This window comes from Puma concolor, chromosome C2 (genome assembly GCF_028749965.1).
Source record: "Puma concolor isolate L17-30 chromosome C2, mPumCon1.1.hap2, whole genome shotgun sequence".
NCBI classification, from domain to species: Eukaryota; Metazoa; Chordata; class Mammalia; order Carnivora; family Felidae; genus Puma; species Puma concolor.
In genome coordinates, this window is record NC_141675.1 from 45,602,710 (window position 1) to 45,623,676 (window position 20,967).

The 20,967-nt window shown below is 44.3% G+C and overlaps 1 non-coding gene across 1 annotated transcript; it reads right to left on the minus strand.

The window, feature by feature from the left end:
• Positions 1-19,819: 19,819 nt before the first annotated feature.
• On the minus strand, positions 19,820-19,953 carry LOC112850604 (small nucleolar RNA SNORA43). Its single transcript, XR_003222707.1, has one exon. It is a non-coding gene; the product is annotated as a small nucleolar RNA SNORA43 (small nucleolar RNA).
• Between the last annotated feature and the right edge of the window lie 1,014 nt (positions 19,954-20,967).

The window sequence follows — 20,967 nt, forward strand, 5'->3', positions numbered from 1 at the left end:
CACTTGTGCTGCTGTTTGTGTTGTGAGCTAAAATAGATTTTCCCTCCAGAACAGCATTGTACCTTCCAGACACTGCTGGAAAACAAACTATGGTTATTCAGACTTGGGCATTTGGCAAACATTTTCTCTACGTAAATGACTGTCATTTCAAGCTAACTGGAAGTATTTGTTGCTAATAATGCAATTTTTGCTCATAAGCAAAAAATTAGAAGTTTAGAAAGCTTGTCTCTATCACAATAGGCTTGACAGCTTTCCAACACTTAAAGACTTTTCTGATGATATTGGTGGTGATTAATGAACATGGGTTTGTGGTACTGTCTAATGAAATGAGGCAACATTTGGAAGATCTGCTTATCTCAGGTAACCAAAACTTCCTAAGTATTCGATAGATGATGTTACCAACATCCATTCAAACTGCAAGATTGGTCAGAGAATTTTAATGTAACAGAGTTTGAAAAGCTCATTGATGTGGTTTGATATTTTATATTGCAATTAAGTTTTAAGAAACTACCACTTGTTGAATTTTGGTGTTGTATCAAAGCAGAATACCAACAATTATCTGAACATATAAAATATTCCTCCCTTTTCCAATTATATATCTCTGTGAGGTTCCGTTTTCTTGATATACTTTAACTAAAAAAAAAAAAAACATATTGCAAAACAGGCTAAATGCAGAAGCAGCTATGAGAATCCAACTACCTTTATATTAAGCCAGACATTAAGGTTGTAAAAATATGTAACAATTATACTCTTTTTTTAAAAGATGAAATTTATTGTCAAATGGGTTTCCATACAACACTCAGTGCTCATCTCAACAGGTGCCCTCCTCAATACCCATCACCCACTGTCCCCTCCCTCCTACCCCATCAACCCTGTTTGTTCTCAGTTTTTGAGTCTCTTATGGTTTGCCTCCTTCCTTCCCTCTCTGTGACATTTTTTCCCCTTCCCCTCCCCCATGGTCTTCTGTTAAGTTTCTCAGGATCCACATAAGAGTGAAAACATATGGTATCTGTCTTTCTCTGTATGACTTATTTCACTTAGCATCACACTCTCCAGTTCCATCCATGTTGCTACAAAAGGCCATATTTCATTCTTTCTCATTGCCAAGTAGTATTCCATTGTATATATAAACCACAATTTCTTTATCCATTCAGTTGTTCAGTTGGTGGACATTTAAGCTCTTTCCATAATTTGGCTATTGTTGAAAGTGCTGCTATAAACATTGGGGTACAAGTGCCCCTATGCATCAGCACCCCTGTATCCCTTGGGTAAATTCCTAGCAGTGCTATTGCTGGGTCATAGGGTAGGTCTATTTTTAATTTTTTGAGGAACCTCCACACTGTTTTCCAGAGCGGCTGCACCAGTTTGCATGCCCACCAACAGTGCAAGAGGGTTCCTGTTTCTCCACATCCTCTCCAGCATGTATAGTTTCCTGATTTGTTCATTTTAGCCACTCTGACTGGTGTGAGGTGGTATCTGAGTGTGGTTTTGATTTGTATTTCCCTGATGAGGAGTGACGTTGAGCATCTTTTCATGTGCCTGTTGGCCATCTGGATGTCTTTAGAGAAGTGTCTATTCATGTCTTCTACCCATTTCTTCACTGGATTATTTGTTTTTCGGGTGTGGAGTTTGGTGAGTTCTTGATAGATTTTGGATACTAGCCCTTTGTCCTATATGTCATTTGCAAATATCTTTTCCCATTCCGTTGGTTGCCTTTTAGTTTTGTTGATTGTTTCCTTTGCAGTGCAGAAGCTTTTTATCTTGATGAGGTCCCAATAGTGCATTTTTGCTTTTAATTCCCTTACCTTGGGAGATGGGTCGAGTAAGAAATTGCTGCGGCTGAGGTCAGAGAGGTTTTTTTCCTGCTTTCTCCTCTAGGATTTTGATGGTTTCCTGTCCACATTCAGGTCCTTTATCCATTTTGAGTTTGTTTTGTGAATGGTGTAAGAAAGTGGTCTAGTTTCATCCTTCTGCATGTTGCTGTCCAGTTCTCCAGCACCATTTGTTAAAAAGACTTTTTTCCATTGGATATTCTTTCCTGCTTTGTCAAAGATTAGTTGGTCATACTTTTGTGGGTCCAATTCTGGAGTCTCTACTCTATTCCATTGGTCTATGTGTCTGTTTTTGTGCCAATACCATGCTGTCTTGATGATTACAGCTTTGTAGTAGAGGCTAAAGTCTGGGATTGTGATGCCTCCCGCTTTGGTCTTCTTCTTCAATATTACTTTGGCTATTCGGGGGTCTTTTGTGGTTCCATACAAATTTTAGGATTGCTTGTTCTAGCTTTGAGAAGAATGCTGGTGCAATTTTGATTGGGATTGTATTGAATGTGTAGATTGCTTTGGGTAGTATTGACATCTTAACAATATTTATTCTTTGAATCCATGAGCATGGAATGTTTTTTCATTTCTTTGTATCTTCTTCAATTTCCTTCATAAGCTTTCTATAGTTTTCAGCATAAAGATCTTTTATATCTTTGGTTAGGTTTATTCCTAGGTATTTTATGATTCTTGGTGCAGTTGTGCATGGGATCAGTTTCTTTATTTGTCTTTCTGTTGCTTCATTATTAGTGTATAAGAATGCAACTGATTTCTGCACATTGATTTTGTATCCTGCGACTTTGCTGAATTCACGTGTCAGTTCTTATAACAATTATACTCTTACCTTTTTTCGGTTTTAGAAAATACAATTGTTTCTGATAAAAACGTTATTTATGTTAATATTTAATGGATTTGTTATTGTTTGTTTGTTTGTTTACAGAGAGTGAGAGCGTGAGCCAGGGAGGGGCAGAGGGAGAGAGAGAGAGAGAACTTTAAGCAGGCTATATACCCAGCCTAGAGCCTGAGTTGGAGCTCACTCTCACAACTGTAAGATCATGACCTGAACTGAAATCAAGAGTGAGATATTTAACTGACTGAGCCACCTAAGCACCCCATATTATTGTTTTTAAATGAACTAATGCGTAAATATTTAAATTTTTATATAATTCCTACTTTGGTAAATAGGTATCAGTACAACCCAGATAAGTGAAGGCTTTTTGGAATCCTCAATAATTTTTAAGAATTTAAAGGGGTCCTGAGACCACAAAGTTTGAGAGCTGCCATTCCAGCGGAATTCCTTTCCCGCGGAAGGAAGTATCTTGAGTAGGAAAAAGTTTCCCTCTTTAACAAAAAGAAACCCATCTCAGTAGTTGTTTCAGAAGACACCATTAACTGGCTTCATTCGATAACTGGGAGTTATTCACATTTCACTCTAGAGGCTGGCGAACTGAATACTTTGCAAATAGCCACTGTGTCCAGAAATAGCCATGTGACCTAGTTTTGGAACATAAAATTCTAGAAGATGCTGTTGGTGGCCTGTCCGGTTCTCCTTACTGGGACAATGTACCTGTCCCCCAGCTTCTGTGAATTGCCCTCAACCAGGGCAGCCTCCTTGCTTGGAACTGACTGGAAGGTTGTGCCACATACCCAAGGCTGAGGTGAGATTTCATCAGAATCCACATCTTTGCCCAGCTCCTTCCCTCTGCCTTATACTCCATTCTTTACTCCCTTAATAGTTTTACTGAAAACACTCCCTCAATCAGTCACTTACATAAGGACCCCCATTTCAGGCTCTGGAGAACCCAGTCAAAGGCAGACATAAGCAGAAGTCAGTGGGAGTGCCTTTCTGGCAAAGCATTTGCTTTCCTGATTAAAAAAAGAGAAAGGGGAAAATATCCAGTGGTCCTGGCCTCTTGCCCTCTAGAGCATCACTGTGACGTCTGGATCTAGAGCTCCCATCTTGTGGCTAAGAGGCAATAGGCATAAAGGAAAGGCCAAAAGAGGCCTAGAATCAGTGCCAGCAGCTCCTACTTTCAGACTTTTATATGTGAGACAAATTCATTCTATTTGCTTAATTCAATGTTTTTCTTAATTGCAATGGAACACATTACTATCTGATACAATTGCTGTGACAATATAATGAGAAAATAAAGGGCTTAGCATATTAGCAAACCCTCAAAAGATTGTAACCTCCACCCATCTCTACCCAAATTAATTTTCCTGGTTGGAGTTTATGGAAGGCCAAATGAAATGATAAGATACCTTGTGTTGTATATTATATGTCAAGGTTAGCCTTTTCTGAGCTACTTATATTTTTAAACGAATGCCTTGATTAAGAGAGGGATAACCTAATGACAGGCAGGAACAGGGAATTTTGTCTCTCTTTCCTTACATTTCAACAGTGGGTGGTCTTGTGTGTTGGGAGGGTTGACCCAGCTCATTGCTTTAATATCGCTTAAAGACTTAAGGAAAAATAGCTTTCTGTTTCATTAAAAAAAATGTGTTAGGCTTGCATCGGCTAACTTTTCAAGTTACTTATAATAGCACTAATATTTGTACCAACGCAGAAGAGTATGGTTGAGTGGCTTGGGCGTCAGAAACAGCAGGGTCTTTGTCCGGATTGTGATCCTATGTACATTCCACAGCATCTCTTTGTCTGGGGCGGGGGAAGGGGGGGGGAGCCATTCTTGCTCTGTGCCTATGCATCTTATTATTTATGGAAATAAAGCTTGTCCTTGGAGTAGTGAATCCCCTGGTGACAGGGACATATTGTTTGAAATGCACCGAATGCCTCAGGTTTACATGCTGTCAAATAATGCAATTCATAGCAGACATACACGCAGATCACATCAGGGTTGGTGTTACGATAAAGATGCTAACAAGGTTCTGTGAGACTTTTGAGAGAGGGAAGGAGAGATTCAGTGCATCCACTTCAGGTGCGGAATAGAGAGGCGGGTAGATGTCCTTGAGAAAAGCAAACGCTCTCTGTTTGTGCTTGCGATTTTCTTTCACCTAGTTATATCTTATGATTGTTAAAATAGAAAATCCTTTCCTGTAGTCTAACTTAAATGAATCCCTACACCACCACCCCGGGTGGGGGGGGGGGGTGGGTTGTCGTGTCAATTTACACGTGAAAGTGTAAACTCGGCTCAGCCAAGTTTAAAGCACTCATGTGGCCTTACATGATGAAAACAGGTATTCTAACTCCAGATTTACTTCTTTTCCCGTAGACTGGTGGTTTTTATGGTCCACAGAAGTGGTTTGCAAACCAGGCTGCACGTTCGAATCTGTCAGGAGGTTTTAAAAATCCCTGTGTCTAGGCTGTACTCCAATTAATTCAGACTCATGGGGGGGGTGGGGCCTAGGCATCAGTGTTTTGTGTTTTTTGAAACTATCATTTATCTGTATAGTTTTAAATTGTGGTAAAATGCACATAACATGAAATTTATCATCTTGTGCCATTTTTAAGTGGAAAATTCAGCGGTATAAGGCACATTGACATTCCTGTCCCACCATCACTGCCACCTACCCACAGAACTCTTTTCATCTTGGACAGTGGAACGCTGTACCCATTGAGCAGTAACTCCCCATTACCTCCTTCCCCCAGCCCTTGGCAAACCCATCCTACTTTGTGCCTCTGAGAATTTGACTAGGTACCTCGTAGAACTAGAGCCAAAGAGTAATCATCCTTTTGTGACTGGCCTATTCACTTAGCATAATGTCCTGAAGGTTCATCATGCGTCAGAATTTCCTTCCTTTTTAAGACCAGATAATATTCCCTTGTAGGTTTATACCACATTTCGTTTATCATTCATTGTCAATGAACAGTTGGGTTGCGTCCGCCTTTTGGCCGTCGTGACTAATGCTGCTCCGAACATGGGTGGCCCTGCTTTCGATTCTTTGGGGTATATATCCAGAGATGGAATTGCTGGATCCCATGATGATGCTATTTTTAATGTTTTCAGGAACCACCACATGGTTTTCCATAGTGGTTGTACCATTTCACGTTCCCACCAACAGTGCATCCGTGTTTTGTATAAAGCTCCCTAGTGATTTCAGTAGGCAACGCAGATCGAGAACCCCTGTGAGAGACTGACCTCCTCAGGGACAAAACTCTGTTTTCTTCACTTTTGTAGCCACAGCCCTCTGCACCACGCCTCACAAACTGTCGCAGCACTCGCGTCCGATGGAACTCCACGGTGTCGTGTCCTTTTATTTCTGCATAACTTCTGCGAATCTGCGGCTAAACCAGCTTTCCCTACAACGCACACGTAGTGGCAGACCCCTGAAGCGTTCCTCAGCTATGGACAGATATTTCTGTCCTTGTCACCTTTATTCTTTGGTGGTAGAAAGTGTTGCTTCCACATCAAATGGAAGAGGAGAAATAAAACAAAAGAAAGGTGGCTGCCAAGTTTTGTTTAGGTCTGAAGCACATGGACCCTCTATTTTCCACGACTGACTAAAGATCTTTTAGATGTGACTTCTTAATTAGACTTCTCCCCTGGGCTCTCCCCTGTCCTGCTTCTTGCAAACTGAGAAGGAACCTTTACTACTTAGATTGTACTTTCCTTGTTGGAAATAGACAACGATCTCCTCAAGCTAAGAGGAAGTTTGGGGACTTGACTTTAGTCATCTTAATCTAAGAGACCCCCCCCCCCCCCGCCCCGACACACACCTTCTTAAGAACGAGGAGGAAGAGAAACACAGGATGGGGAAAGGAGGCCAAAAGTCATCACATTCCGTGTGTCTGTTTTCTCCTTGGGTTGTGGAGAATGATTTATTTAATCGTCTTAATTTAGACGACTTTTAGTGTCAGCGAGTGGTCTTTTTTATTACTTTTGTCTTCTGCTGGCCTTTCCTGGGCCTCTTATATTTCCATCGGGCTATTGGCATTCTGTCTGAATCAGTAGCAGGCAACGGACTCTTTCTCGGATATTCAGCACAGTATATTCTACCTGGAATCAGAGATGAAGAATTACAGTTGTTTAGAATCAGTAGAGACTTTGAGAGATGTCTGACCCAACCTTATTTTCATTTTGGCCTACGTGTACTGTGATGTAACGGCTTAGTGGCTGAGTAGAAACAAGGAGTCAGGTTTTCTCTCACGGAGCGCATTACTTTTGCCCTATTCTGTTTGCATTCACTCATTTTTTTTCATTCAGTATTTACTGAGCATCTGTTATATCTTAGACACAGTGCTGGGCATTGGGAAAAGAGAAACACAGACCTGTTTCCTATTCTTATGATCTCTAGTGGAGGAGACACGTAATCGATCATACAGAGCAGTACACAAAGAGGCACCTAATCCCCTTAAAGAGGGAGATCAGGGAGGAATCCCTGGAAGAAGTGATGTTTAAACCAAAAACTGATGAGCCAGTAGGGGTTCGCTTGGGGAGAAGTAGGATATGAAGAGGAAAAAAAATGTGTGAAGACCCCAGGCAGAAGAGCATGGTGCATTTGAAGAACTGAGAGAAATTCAGAGAAGGGAAGAGAAGCAGGGCTTCGATCGGGGTTCGTCCTTGTTGGCCGTGCTGAAGAATGTAGATTTCATTCTGAGGTCAGGGGATCTGTTGAAAGGTTTAAGCAGGATTTTTTTTTTTTAATTTTTTTTTAACGTTTATTTATTTTTGGGACAGAGAGAGACAGAGCATGAACGGGGGAGGGGCAGAGAGAGAGGGAGACACAGAATCGGAAACAGGCTCCAGGCTCTGAGCCATCAGCCCAGAGCCTGACGCAGGGCTCGAACTCACAGACCGCGAGATCGTGACCTGGCTGAAGTCGGATGCTTAACCGACTGCGCCACCCAGGCGCCCCCTAAGCAGGATTTTAAAATGATCAGAAGTGCGTTTGAGAACACTCACTCTCATTGCCACGAGCAGGACGGGTTAGAGGTGGCAAAACTGAGGGAAGAGAGACCAGATAGGAGTCCCTTGTGATAATCTTGTTGAAGGAGGACGGGGGCTTGAACCTAGTTTGTGGCAGAGGGGATTAAGAGAAGTGAGCAGGTTTCAGAGGTGTGCCTGGGATGGATGGACCATGGGAGGTGGTGAACCACATGGGCGCCATACCTTGGGAAGGACCTGTAGACAAAAGATGAGGTGCCAGGAGTAAGGATGGAGACGATGGTGACCTCTGGATGCTGAAGAGCCTTTCAGACTCACACACTCATCACAAATTAACATACCAAGCGATGCCTGTTATGGGCTGAGTTGCATTCTCTCCAAATTCGTGTGGGGAAGCACTAACCCCCAGTACCTCAGAATGTGACTGTATTTGAAGACGGGGCCTTTAGAGAGGTGATTAAACTAAAATGAGGCCATTAGGGTGGGGCCTAATCCAAGCTGACTGGTGTCCTTACAAAAAGAAGACCCTTGGACACATAGAAATATACACGTTTATCTTGATGACATCCTGTTGTGGAGCTTCCAGCCTCCAGAACTAGGAGACCCTAAACTTGCATTGTTGAAGCCGCTCACTCTGTGGTATTCTGTTATGCCAGCCCCAGCAGACTAATACATCAGACAGTTTAACAACTTACCTACCCTTTTTATTTTTTCTTAAGTTTTTATTCATTTATTTTGAGAGAGAGAGAGAGTTGGGGAGGGGCAGAGAGAGGGGGAGAGAGAGGGAATCCCAAGCAGGCTCCACACTGTCAGCCCAGAGCCTGATGAGGGGCTCGAACTCACGAACCATGAGGTCATGACCTGAACAGAAACCAATGATGCTTAACTGACCGAGCCACCCAGGCGCTTGTCCCTTTTCTTTTTAAATGGAGATATCCACAGGCAGTTGGACACAGAAGTCTGCAGAGAGGTTTGAAGTCCACAGCACATGGACATAACTGAAGTTATGAGAGGATGGGGTCACCCACAGTGTATGGCTGGAGAAGAGAGAATGATTAGGCCTATGTGCTGAGAAAGGCCAGCATTTCAGCACCAGAGACGTAGAGGAATCCCAATCCCTTGTGCCACAAGAGCCGAGGGAAGGGAGTGATACTTGTGTCTGAGGCTTAGAGACTTGGGCAAATGAGCCCATGAGCTCGGAGAGCACCTAGAGGGAAGTGATTGGAAGGAAGCCAGGCTACAGGGCTTGAGGGGCTGGAGGTGGTGGGACAGACATGGCTTAAAAGAAGCTTGGCTAGGTGGGGAGACATATTAAGAGCAGAACCTGGAGAGAGGAAGAATATTTTTTGTTTCTAAATTTCTTTTAATGTTTATTTTTGAGAGAGAGAGAGAGAGAGAGAGAAAGACAGAATCCGAAGCAGGTTCCAGACTCAGCGCTGTGAGCACAGAGCCCAACACGGGACTTGAACTCATGAACCATGGGGTCGTGACCTGAGCCAAAGTCAAACGCTTAACTGACTGAGCCACCCAGGCGCACCGAGGAAGAATCTTTTTTTTTTTTTTTTTTTTTTTCTTAAACACTTGAGACACTTGAGCCAGCCTAAAAGCTGATTAGAAAAGGGGCAGGTTCACTGTTCAAGTGAGAAGGGATAGTCAGTAGAGCCCAGTCTTCAAGGTCATAGTTGAGGGCTCTATCACCCTGGTCAGAAGGGGTCCTCGTCCAGAAGGAGGGAAGGTGAGGACCAGGTACAGTTGCAGAAGGCCAAGAGAGCTGCCTTTTGGATGCTTCCTTTCTCCAAGAGCAAGAAGGGGTCATCAGCACACAGGACAGGGATGCCATTGTGGGGGTGGGCAGGGACATCCTCTCCCAGATTTGAGGAGCATGGGGACAGTCTCCCTGAGTGATACAAACCGTGGAGGGAATGCAGACCCCACTACCAGCCAGACCATTGCAGGTGTTTTACAAACACCATGGAAAATCTGGAGGATAAAATTATACTTGTCTTACAGATGAGAAATTAGGGACCCAGAGGTCAAAATTCTGCCCAAAGCTACACGATCTGTAAGCGCCCCAGGCAGGATGTAAACCCAGAATTCTTAACGCCTTGGCCCTATGCCCTCAATACAGTATCCTCCCTGCCCTGGACCTGGATGCCCCGATAGACTAATAATTTGTCTACTCTTAAAACCTACACACATTTGAAATTTATTCCAAGTCTATTTTTAAGTTCTGTGTGCAGGAATTGCAGGGAAGAACCCCATGGTCCCCAGCCTGCACTGTCCTCTCAGTACAACGAAAGGCCTCGGGTTAATGGTACCCGCTGTTCTTGAGGATGCAATTCACAGGTCACCTCTGGAATTTGATGCCTGCCTGGCTGGGACTGAGGGGCTGCAGGTCGATTTTGAGGGTGGGAGGAAGTGGGGGGCCTCCACACCCTCCCAACCTAGTAGCTTATCAAATTGCAGATGCTTCTTTATTTACAAATGGTTTAGGTTTGAAAGGTAGTCCCTACATCCATTTGTGTATAGGTCCAACAAGACATTCATTAGACAAGCCACTACCACACCAGAGGGGTGATTTTTCTCTGAGGTGTAGCTTTGTTTTTGTCCTCTTGATAAGATTTAGAGGCGAGTAGCATTTGTATTTCTTCGAGCCCTGTACAGTGACCCCAGGAGGTACTCCCCAAGGAGGAACTCTGGAAAATTCTGTCTTTTTTTCTACCTGTCTTTTTTTTCTACCTTTTTTTCCAATGACATTTTAGTGCCTTTGTGATATTTAGCAGTAGGGATGTGTCCCAGACAGTGGTCCGGCTGAACTGCCACTCGGGCCGGCTCTGGCCATACTGAGCCTTAGTTTCTCATTGAGCGTCAAATGATAGATCTGACTTGTTATGGGTGTATAGGTGATTCATTGCTGAAATCATGAGAACCACATAGGCCTCATGCTGTAAGGACCCACCAAAGCTGCCGTAACCACGTTTCTATGAATTACTCATGATTTGTTAAGCCACAGGACGTTTAACTTTGGAAATGTTGAGGTGCTACCTTGCCTGTGTCTGAGAAAGTTTTCTTTTCTCACCATGGATATTTCCACTGAAGTAAAATCCTTACTGCCCCGTCCTGTTTTTTAGGTCAGTTATGGGAAGTTGTAAGCGTTCCAGGCTTAAAAGAAATGAGGCAACAAATCACTAAAAACCTCGGAAAGGGAAATCTACAGTAGTTTATTGATGCATTCTTAGTGCCTTATAGGAATCTGCATCGTGGAGGGGGCTAGACTATCGTAGGGTAACTGGCCCTCTTGTTTTGCTGAGACAGGCTTTCCAGGAATGCCAGACTTGCAGGACTGAGACTGGGAAAGTCCTGGGAAAACCAAGATGAGATGCTCATCTTACCTTTTGTTATTTCAATGTCTATTTATTTATTTATTTTGAGAGAGAGAGAGAGAGAGAGAGAGAGAGAGAGAGAGAACATGAGCAGAGGAGGGGCAGAGAGCAAGGGAGGGAGACAGAGAATCCCAAGCAGGCACTGTCAGTGCAGAACCTGACATGGGTGGGGCTCGATCCCACGAACCTTGACATCATGACCTGAGCTGACATCAAGAGCCAGATACTTAACTGACTGAGCCACCCAGGGGCCCCACTTTTTTTTTTTTTTGAAATAAACTTTTTCTTATAGACTGCTCTTGGATTTAAAGAAAAACTTCAAAGGTAGAACCGAGTTCCCATATACCCCCAACCCAGTTTCCCCTGCTATAAATATATTAGTATGGAACACTTGTCACAATTAATGGACAAATATTAACACGTAATTATTAACTAAAGTCCATCTTTTATTTAGATCTTAGTTTTTATCTAATGTCCTTTTTCTGGTCCAGGGTCCTCATGCCTCCTTAGGCTTCCCTTGGCTATGACATTGTTCCTTGTTTTGATGACTTTGACAAATTTGAGGAGAGCTGGTCAGGCATTATGTAGAGCATCTCTCAATTGGGATTTGTCTGATGTTTTTCTCGTGATTAGCCTGGGCTAATGGTTTTGGGGGAATAAGACCACAGAGGTAGAGTGCCATTCTCATATCTTATCAAGGACTCATACTATCAACTTGTTACTACTAACACTAACCTTAATCACCTGCTTTAGGTAATGTCTGTCAGGTTCCTCGACTGTAAAGTCACGCGTCCTTTCTTCTCCCTTTCCATCCCATACTCTTTGGAAGGAATTCACTGTGGGGAGCTCACACTTAAGGAGTAGGAAGCTGTGCTCTCCCTCCTCAATTAACAAGTGCTTACATAAATTATTTGGAATTCTTTGTCATGGGAGGTTTGTACATTCTCCCCAATTTATTCATGCCATCATTTGTTTATGTCAGTATAGAGTCATGACTATTTATTTTGTGCTTGGGATTATAGTGCAGTACTATCTTATCTATTGTGTTGCGATTCCCTAATGACAGGTGATGTCACGCATCTTTTCAGGTACTTATTTGCCATCTGTATATTTCCTTTGGTCAGGTGTCTGTTCAAATCTTTCCTACTTTTGAGAGCAATCTGGGACTTGAGGCCAGGTGTGTGTGTGTGTGTGTGTGTGTGTGTGTGTGTGTGTGTGTGGAAAACCTGCCAACTCTAAATTTCTTCAGCTGCAGCCTCTGAGACTCTTCTTCCAGAGGCTCCGCCCACCCAATCCTGGGTCAGATCTGACCAGAGCAGGGTGGGGTTGGGAGGTTGACTGTGGAATAGACCTAGGTGTGGTTCAGTCAAAACCATTTCCCTCAGTTGTCAACTTATTTACATCCCCTGCTGAAAACTTCATGAAACAGACTAGAATCTAAAATATTTCACAGTCCCATAAACACCCATTTCCTTTCTCCATCATTTAGAACTAATTTAGACAGCATCAACCACAAGACACATGAGATTTACAGGACTGTAAAAATATTCTGGTTTCTAAGTGTTCCTATTTTACAAAGAGCCTGGAACAAGGTGGGTTTGGATGGATGTGTGGACATGTGAACAATTCCTTATCCTGAATGCAATTCTTTACTCCTTTTTTTAAAGACAGACCTTAAGGGTTTGGAACCTGAGTTTACGGTCAGGGGAGAAAATCAATTCGGGAGAAATGCCATGTAGCACGGTCACACACAAAGGGTTGCTTGTGTTCTTTGATGTTTAGGCCTCTCTGGTAATTTCTCTAAGGTTTACTCGATTTAAAGACCCTCTTAAAGTCGAAGACCCATTGCTTTGATAACTTACAAATGTCAGCGTTTCAAAGGAAATGCCGCTTAACCGTCAGCAAATTAGAATTTTGACAAACCATCAAATAAAGGAAGATCATCTGGTACAGCTGAAGACCGTGTGACCACTAGGGGTCAGGTGATGTCCTGATAAAGGAGGCACCGTCTGGGGAGAAAGGAGTGCAGCCTCTGGCCAGCTTGCATTTTCCGAGAGAGAGGGGTACGCCATTCCTGGATGGAACTGAAATGTGGGCATTCCAAGCTTTAGCAGTAAGGCTTTTTGTTTTGTTCTGTTTCCCATTGTTTTCTTTTTTCTTTTTTTAATGTTTACTTATTTTTGAGAGAGAGACAGAGTGCGAGAGGGGGAGGGGTAGAGCGAGAGTGAGAGAGAGAGAGAGAGAGAGAGAGAGAGAGACTCACAGAATTGGAAGCAGCCTTGTGCTTGAGCTGTCAGCACAGCACAGAGCCTGATGTGGGGCCCGAACTCACGAACTGTGAGATCATGACCCAAGCTGAAGTCAGACGCATAAACCAACTGAGCCACCCAGGGGCCCCAGTGTTTTTCTGTTTTGAAAGCCAAATTCTCTGAAGAGAATTTTGCCTACAATTTCTCTTTGCAGATTTTCAAATGCCATTATATTTATCCCTTACCAGCCATATCTGACCATTTTTAATGGACTGAGGGTGTGGCAAATCTCAAGGTTCTATTTCCCACAACATTTTTATTAAGGTGCATTCTGGATAAAATGAAAGAAAGTGTCAAAGAAGGGAGAGTTGGGTGGGGGGGTCGGGGAAGAGGGGTAGGATTATGCTGATCCCTGCAGCCTCAGTGAGCAGGAGGAATGAGCAGGAGGGTGGGTGATGAGGGTGATGTCTTTCCTCCTCCCCAGATCAAAGAGCGCCAGGCACCTTTGAACCCCAAGGGCCAATCCAATTCTTTTCCTACCTGGGGACAATATCAGGGTTTCCCTCCTGGGATATTGCCCCTCCAGATTCTCGTGCCTAGGCATACGTTGCTACCCAGTCTCTGTTTTCAAGTGAGCCGTGATCAGCCCCAGAACATTTCTCAGTCTAGTGCTTCAGGCAGTCACTGTAAACTTTGCCTCTGTTCCAGGTTTGGCAATGCCTAGGTGTCAACAACAAGTTTATGTTGAACTTGACACTCATCTCTCCTGGCTGTGTGGTGGCGGTCATGATTTGCAATTTTGGTGTCCCTGGAGGTTTGAGAGTTTCCCTTCAAATGTGGTCGAGGTGTTATTGCACAATGGCCAAACCATGGATCGGTTTCAGGCACAGATTGGTTTTTGGCCAAGATGGTGTTCCAGGTCATGTGGCTAGAGACTTAAAGTGACATCTCCATTTTCATCAGGAGCATATTGTTTGTCCAGAGTAAAAGTCAGACCTACTAACTAACGTTTACTGAAGAGATGAATCACCTGACTAGCACTCAGAAATGCAAATGCAACATGAGGTACCCAGTTTTTCCTCATTAGGTGGCAAAAATTAAAAAAAGGTTGAGAACACACAATGCTGGTAGGGAGTGGAAAATCAGCCCTCCTTATACGTTGTAGCTCAGAATGTAAATGGTTACTATCTTTGGGAAGATATTATAGCAGTCTATTAAAATAGAAAATACATATTTTTGCCTCAAATCTCATGTTGGGGAATATATTCTTCAGGGATAAAAGTGGAAGAACATAAAAATAAACAATCAAGGATGCTTGTTGTATGTTTTTTGGTGTCAAAACAAAACTTAATTGAGATACCACCGAAATAGGGTATATTTTGGCAGAAGTATAATTTGGTATATTTATAATTTCAATTTAAGTGAGTGTAAGTGAATGAATGAATGAATTAGGTCTATGTGAATTGTTCTAGAGGCCATCCATGTAAATTTAATGAAAAAAGGAAGCTAGAGTCTTGAATATAGTATGATGCAGCTTTTGTGAGAACAAAAAAGTCCAACTCTACACATAGGAATAAATGTACATGGCAGGATAAAAGGTATAGGAGGGTGTCCGTTAAGTTTTTGAGCTCTGTGATGTGGGATGAGAGGGGGGTGTGTGTGTGTGTGTGTGTGTGTGTGTGTGTGTGTGCGCGCGCGCGCGCGCGCATGCCTGTGCACATAGGGTGGGAGTATTATAAATTTTCTTCTCGGTGCATTTAAAAAATAAGATTCATTTAGGGATGCCTGGGTGGCTGAGTCAGTTAAGTGTCCAACTCTTGATTTCGGCTCAGGTCCTGATCTCATGGTCCCAAGAAGGAGCCCCATGGCAGGCTCCGAGCTGGAGTGGAGTTGAGACTCCGAATGGAGTCTGCCTAAGATTCTCTCTCTCTCCCTCTTCCTCTACCCTTCTCCCACCCTCTCTCTTTCTCTCTCTCACTCTCTAAAAGAAAGATTGATATAAATGCTTTTAGAATAAAAAAATTCAATAAGAAAACACGGTCCCTACAAGGTTAAGGCCATTGACCAAAGTCTTAACAACTGGTTAATGACCAAGCGGGAGCTACAGTGCAGGTCGGCTGCGCCCATATCCCCAGTGTTCAATCCCCTGCACAGGTTGCTGTTAAAAATATATAACTGGCAAAACTCATTACTGCTTCTGTTTGATGTTTTTGTCCCTCCCCTCTTTTCTCTATTGAGTGGCCAAGCTAAGAGAATGAGTGTTTTTCATTGTAGCCAGATCCTCTGATGTTCATTCTCAGGCACTTTCCTTTTGACTGGATAAGTTAATTTCCATGACTAGGTTAGCTATTGCATGGCAATCCCCAGAGTTACAAGGATTGAGAAGGTGTCTGAAGAGTTATATATTTCCTCATTGTCCAGTCAAGATGTTCTCCTTGATCTGACAATTTTTCAGAAGCCAGCATTTTATTTCATTTCCAGCTTGACATAAAAGTGATTGTGTCCTTGGGGTTATAAGAAATATAATCTCACCTGTGACCTCCCTTTCATACTGCAAGCCCTCCAAAGACTCCATGGAACCTATACAGTTTAATTTGGGCTTTGCTCAGGCTTCTTTTTGGTTAAAGTTAACCTGTTATCCCTTTTGAAATAGCTCATCATTTAATCCAGAAAGAGATTGTCACCCATCAAATGGAACACATTGCTGTATCTACTTAATTTTTTTCTCTTTTTATTCCTGGGAAATACTTTTCTTCCCTGACATTCTTGAGCTCTGTCAACAGTTTAGAAATATACAGTCACAGAATGTAAATCTGAGACTGAAGAAATTTTGAGGCATTATGGTGGACAGAATAATGTCCACCCAAAGCAGTCTATATCTAATCCCTGGAACTTTTGACTATATTACTGGCCCTCCTGCAAAGGGGACTTTGCAGATGTGATTTGGTTAAGAGCTTTGAGATGGGGAGATTATCCTCTATAGGAGGGGGCCCAATCTCATCACATGGACCTTTAAAAGCAGAAACCATTTCCTGGCTGTAGTCAGAAGGAGATGTGACTACAGAAGAATGGCCAGAGAAATGCAACATGGCTGCCTTCAAGGTGGAGGAAGGGGCCATGACCTAAGGAATGCAGGAGGCCTCTAGAAGTTTGTAAGGGGAAGAAAACAGATTCTCCTCTAGAGCCTCCAGAAGGAATGCAGCCCTGCCAACATCTTGAAACCCATGTCAGACTTCAAGAGGCATGGTAGACCACAAGTGCTACTGTGAGGGTTCCGACCCCAGTTCCCACCATTCTCTTGACTTTTCCCTCTTTCCTGTAGAAGTATCTTGAAGCTGACTTTCTCCCATGGTAGCAAGATGATAATCAGCAGCCACTGGACAATAAGCTTGCTTGTTTATATCCATGGGACAGAAAAGAAAACCTGTCCCTCAAACATAAAATAAGGTATCGCCTGCAGTCTGATTAGGCCAGTTGGATCACATGCCCACTCCTGGACCAGGCATGGGATTGCCATCTACTGATGTGTTAAGCCTGACTTTCCAAACCGGCAGCAAGCTGAGATGGCTGTGACGGGCACACATAGAAGAGGGAAGAGCCAACAGAAGAGTGGGAAATAGAGCTCGAACCTTCACCGCAGCACATTTGGCTCACCTGCCTCCCAAGGTCTCATTAGGTGAAATAACAGAGTTCTGTATTAGTCAATCCAGTTGAGTTGGGCTTCTCTATTACTTGCTGCCCAGATTACTCTAGTAGCCACGTACTCTCTACACGCAGAGGCACAAGCCCCTCCTGCCTGCTTTTGTCTTTCATGGTACCTGGCGGGCTCCTGCAGGCCTTTCAGTTTGTGACTTTCTACACCTGACTGTGTCTGGTAAAAAACGCTTTCCTCCTGAGAACTGGCCCCCCGGGCCCAGAGCCAGCAGCGCGTTGCATGCCCGGTGCCTCTCCCTGCTCCTCCGCCCACAGCTGGCGTTGCTAATTGAGCGTGGCACCCCTTCTTGCTGAGTCCACGTGTGGCCTCGCAATGTCCAACACTGCACTCCAGGCAGCCGCGACTGGCTGATTGGAGCTGGCACAGGGGATGGACCCAATCTGGCATATTGGCGTAACTAGAGATAGTCTTTTTTTCCTTTCTAAGTAGTTGCTTTGCCTTGTCAGTTCGTATTGAGATAACGACCCGTTACAACTCTCAGGCCTCCCTCACTTGTCGAAGTCCACGTTTCCCTAAGCCCGGGCTTGGCACAGCCTGTTGATGGCCAGCCAGACGTTCCAGGACCTAGACGGTTAGCGTTCACACGTGAGCCTCCACCGCTCTGCCGTCTCAGTGTAAAATATCCTTCAAGGTTAATGTCCCTACTCCCACCCTCTAAAATACTTTATAGTTTTGTGGTATCATTTACATGACATGAAGGGAATCTAATTCACTAGCATTCCGGATTGGGGAGTGTTTCTCCCTTTGAGAAAAAGTGTCAGGAGACGAGTGGCAGGGTGGTCACTTATCAGGCTTTATGGCTTTTGAAAGAAGGGTACCTCAGGGAAGGAGGAAACAGAAGCCCAGGCTTGGTGTTGTGGGAACCCTATGGAGAAGGACAGTGATGAGAGCCCTAACAGCTGCTCAGAGGTGGGCTCGCAGGCAGTGAGATGCATCCAAAAGAGGGCTCTTGGAGGCTTGTCCTGCCGTCCTACTAGAATTCCCCTTCTCTTGCCTCCTCACGAGACCTGCCGCAGCGACTGCCGCTTGTCTCCCATTCCTCCTAGAGGCAAACTTGAGTTTCCTCTGGAAGCAACTGCATGCCGTTCCGCCCTAAGGCTGGGACACGGAGGGCCAATTTTATTCAGGTTACGCCTTATTTTACGGTGTTATCTTTTGCGTACTGGAGCCTTTTTATTCTATTTGTCTGTGCCTCAATAGTCATGGCTTTCTTTTGAAGGGTACCAGAATATGCCACCCCAAAATATGCCTAAGAACTCTTTTGGGGCACCCAGTTGGCTCTGTCGGTAGAGTATCCGACTCTTGATCTCAGGGTCCCGAGTTCAAACCCTACAGTGGGTGGGGAGCCTACTTAAAAAGTATATATTTTGAGCTGAGGGCAATTGAGAAGAAGGTACAAGAAAAGCTCTCTGCCCTCTGCCTATTTGCGTAGAAAGAGGACATAAATTCGTAAAAATTTGTAAAGGTGTCCCTTCTCCTACCGGGAAGGAGAAAAGCTAATCACCAGAGACAACTCTAGATCCTTAACATCCCAGAGACCACACCAGAGGAACCTACTTAACAAACCTTACTTACTAGCCGTATCTGCCATTGGTTCCCCTATACCCTTACCTTCCCACATGTGCCACCCTAGAAACTCAACGCTTTTTCTTTGTCTTGTTACATCTTTAAAAATTTATTTTTCTTTGTGACACCTGGGTAGCTCAGTTGGTTAAGCCTCTGACTCTTGGTTTTGGCTCAGGTCACGATCTCACGGTTTGTGAGTTTGAGCCCCCCCCCCCCCCCCCCATCGGGGCTCTGCGCTAACAGTGCGGAACCTGCTTGGGATTCTCTGTCTGCTTCTCTCTCTGCCCCTCCCCTGCTCTCTCTCTATCAAAATAAATAACATTAAAAAAAATGTATTTTTCTTTGTTTTTAGAGGATGTCATATAAGCTCAAGTTCTAACCACTGTTTTGAGTTATTCACTGCTGAGTACCCCTGTATGTATGCACAACGCACGTTCATAAACTTCTCTGTGTTTTTCTCTTGTTAATCTGTCTTTTCTCAGATTTACTTGTAGAATCTATTCAGAGATCCTAGGAATATGGAGGGAAAAGTTATATTTCTCCTCCCCTACATTTTTCTTATTTTACACGACCTTCCTTTAGCTCACTTTGACATTTTGCTTAGCTTATATTTATCTCGTTTTCTCTCATTGCTTTTACATTTGTTTCCCCCCCTTTTATTTTCTTAATTGTTCTTTTTAATGTTTATTCATTTTTTTTTTCTTTTACAGCCCTCATCACACCTGCTACCCCAGCGGGGTTACCAAGACTGCCCCCCTCCACTCACCAGTGCCCTGGTTTAGAGGGTTGCATATGGGGTTCTAGGTGGCCTACTGCAGTGTCTCCTTGGCAGGACAAAGCCAGGTGTGGCCCTCTGGTGTCCACTCCCCACTGCCTCCAAGCCCAGCTCCTGCTCTGCTGTCTCAAGGGTCCTTAGAACAGGGTGTGTGGGCGCAGGGCCTGGAAGCAGCCAGGGGTTCATGAACTTGCCCAAAGACTTGCAGAAACCCCTCTCCAGACAGACCTACAGAATGATCACTTCCAAGAGGGAGACCCTCTCCTGGTCGATCCCACTGGGCCAAAGGCCAGCCACATGCTCATCTCCATGCACACCTCATGTAACCCTCACAACAAGTGTCATTTTATAGACAAAGAACTCAAAAACCAAAGTGGTTAGTACCGTGCTCGGCATTCCCAGCTAGAAGCCCAAAGGTAGGTCTGCCTGCCTCGTGCACGTAAAAACTGCCTCCCCGGCAGCTGTAGAGCATGTTCGGCTACAAACCACGGAGTGCTCACTGTTCTGAGCACTGAGCGTAGAAACGGCCGCTTCCTCTTAGCCCCAGTGTCACAGGTGCAGGAGAGCAGCTGCATCTGAGGAGCCGGCAGGTCCAGCATCAGCAGGGCAGCCGTTCCTGCCCGTCCAGCCCCCAATATCTATTCATTTTTGAGAGACAGAGCTCAAGCTGGGGTGGGGCTGAGAGCGAGGGAGACAGAATCCAAAGCAGGCCCCAGTCTCTGAGCTGTCAGCACAGAGCCCCATGCGGGGCTCGAACCCACAAACTTGGAGATCATGACTTGAGCCAGAGTCTAACACTTAATTGACTGAGCCCCCCAGGTGCCCCAGATTCCCCCTCTGTTTTATCACAATTTTTTCTTTTTATGATTTTTTTTGATAACTATCTTTTTATGATTTTTAACCATCTCTTACATTTCTTTAATTTACTTCTTAAAAATTTTTTATCGTCAAGTTTCAGCTCTCTTGGCTTACTCAGTGGTGAGCAGGGAGGGGTAGCCCTAAGGCATCCTGACCCTGAACAATACTTGAATTTCTCCTGGCGGCGTTAACATTTTCTCCATCAGCCTCATTTAGACTTTGATCTGAGAATCCAGAAAACACGAATTCCTTCCCGACTGCAATAGTGAAGGTTGTTATAAATGCATGTCAAATTCTGGAATGGAGTTTCTTTCTCAGGTCAAGCATCCCTCTATCCCTTTATGTGGAATTAACTTATTTAGAAGCAGGTTGCAGTCACAGGTGGGAACTCAAGTCAGAAGTAAGCACACAAAAGAAAGAAGTGGCTGGGCGGGGGGTGGGGGGCGGCTATGGAACTAGCCAGCTCACGCCAGCGAGAAAAGAGCTGGTAGGTTACACCTTGGCCCAGCGCACATTCCAGCAATATCTGCGGACATCAGCCCCATGGCCCTGTGACCAGCTCCAGACCCCATGGGACAGTGTATCTGGAGTTGCTAGCCATTTTCTGCTCAGATATGGGGCGGCCCAGGGCCTGGGCCCGTCCAGCTTGTGGTTAAAGGAGCCAGCAGAGGATGAGACATTTACCTCCTCCCTGCTCAGAGAGCAGCGTGTTTCCAGGAGGTGATTCTGCTCTGCTCTTTCCTGCCTTGTCACGGGCA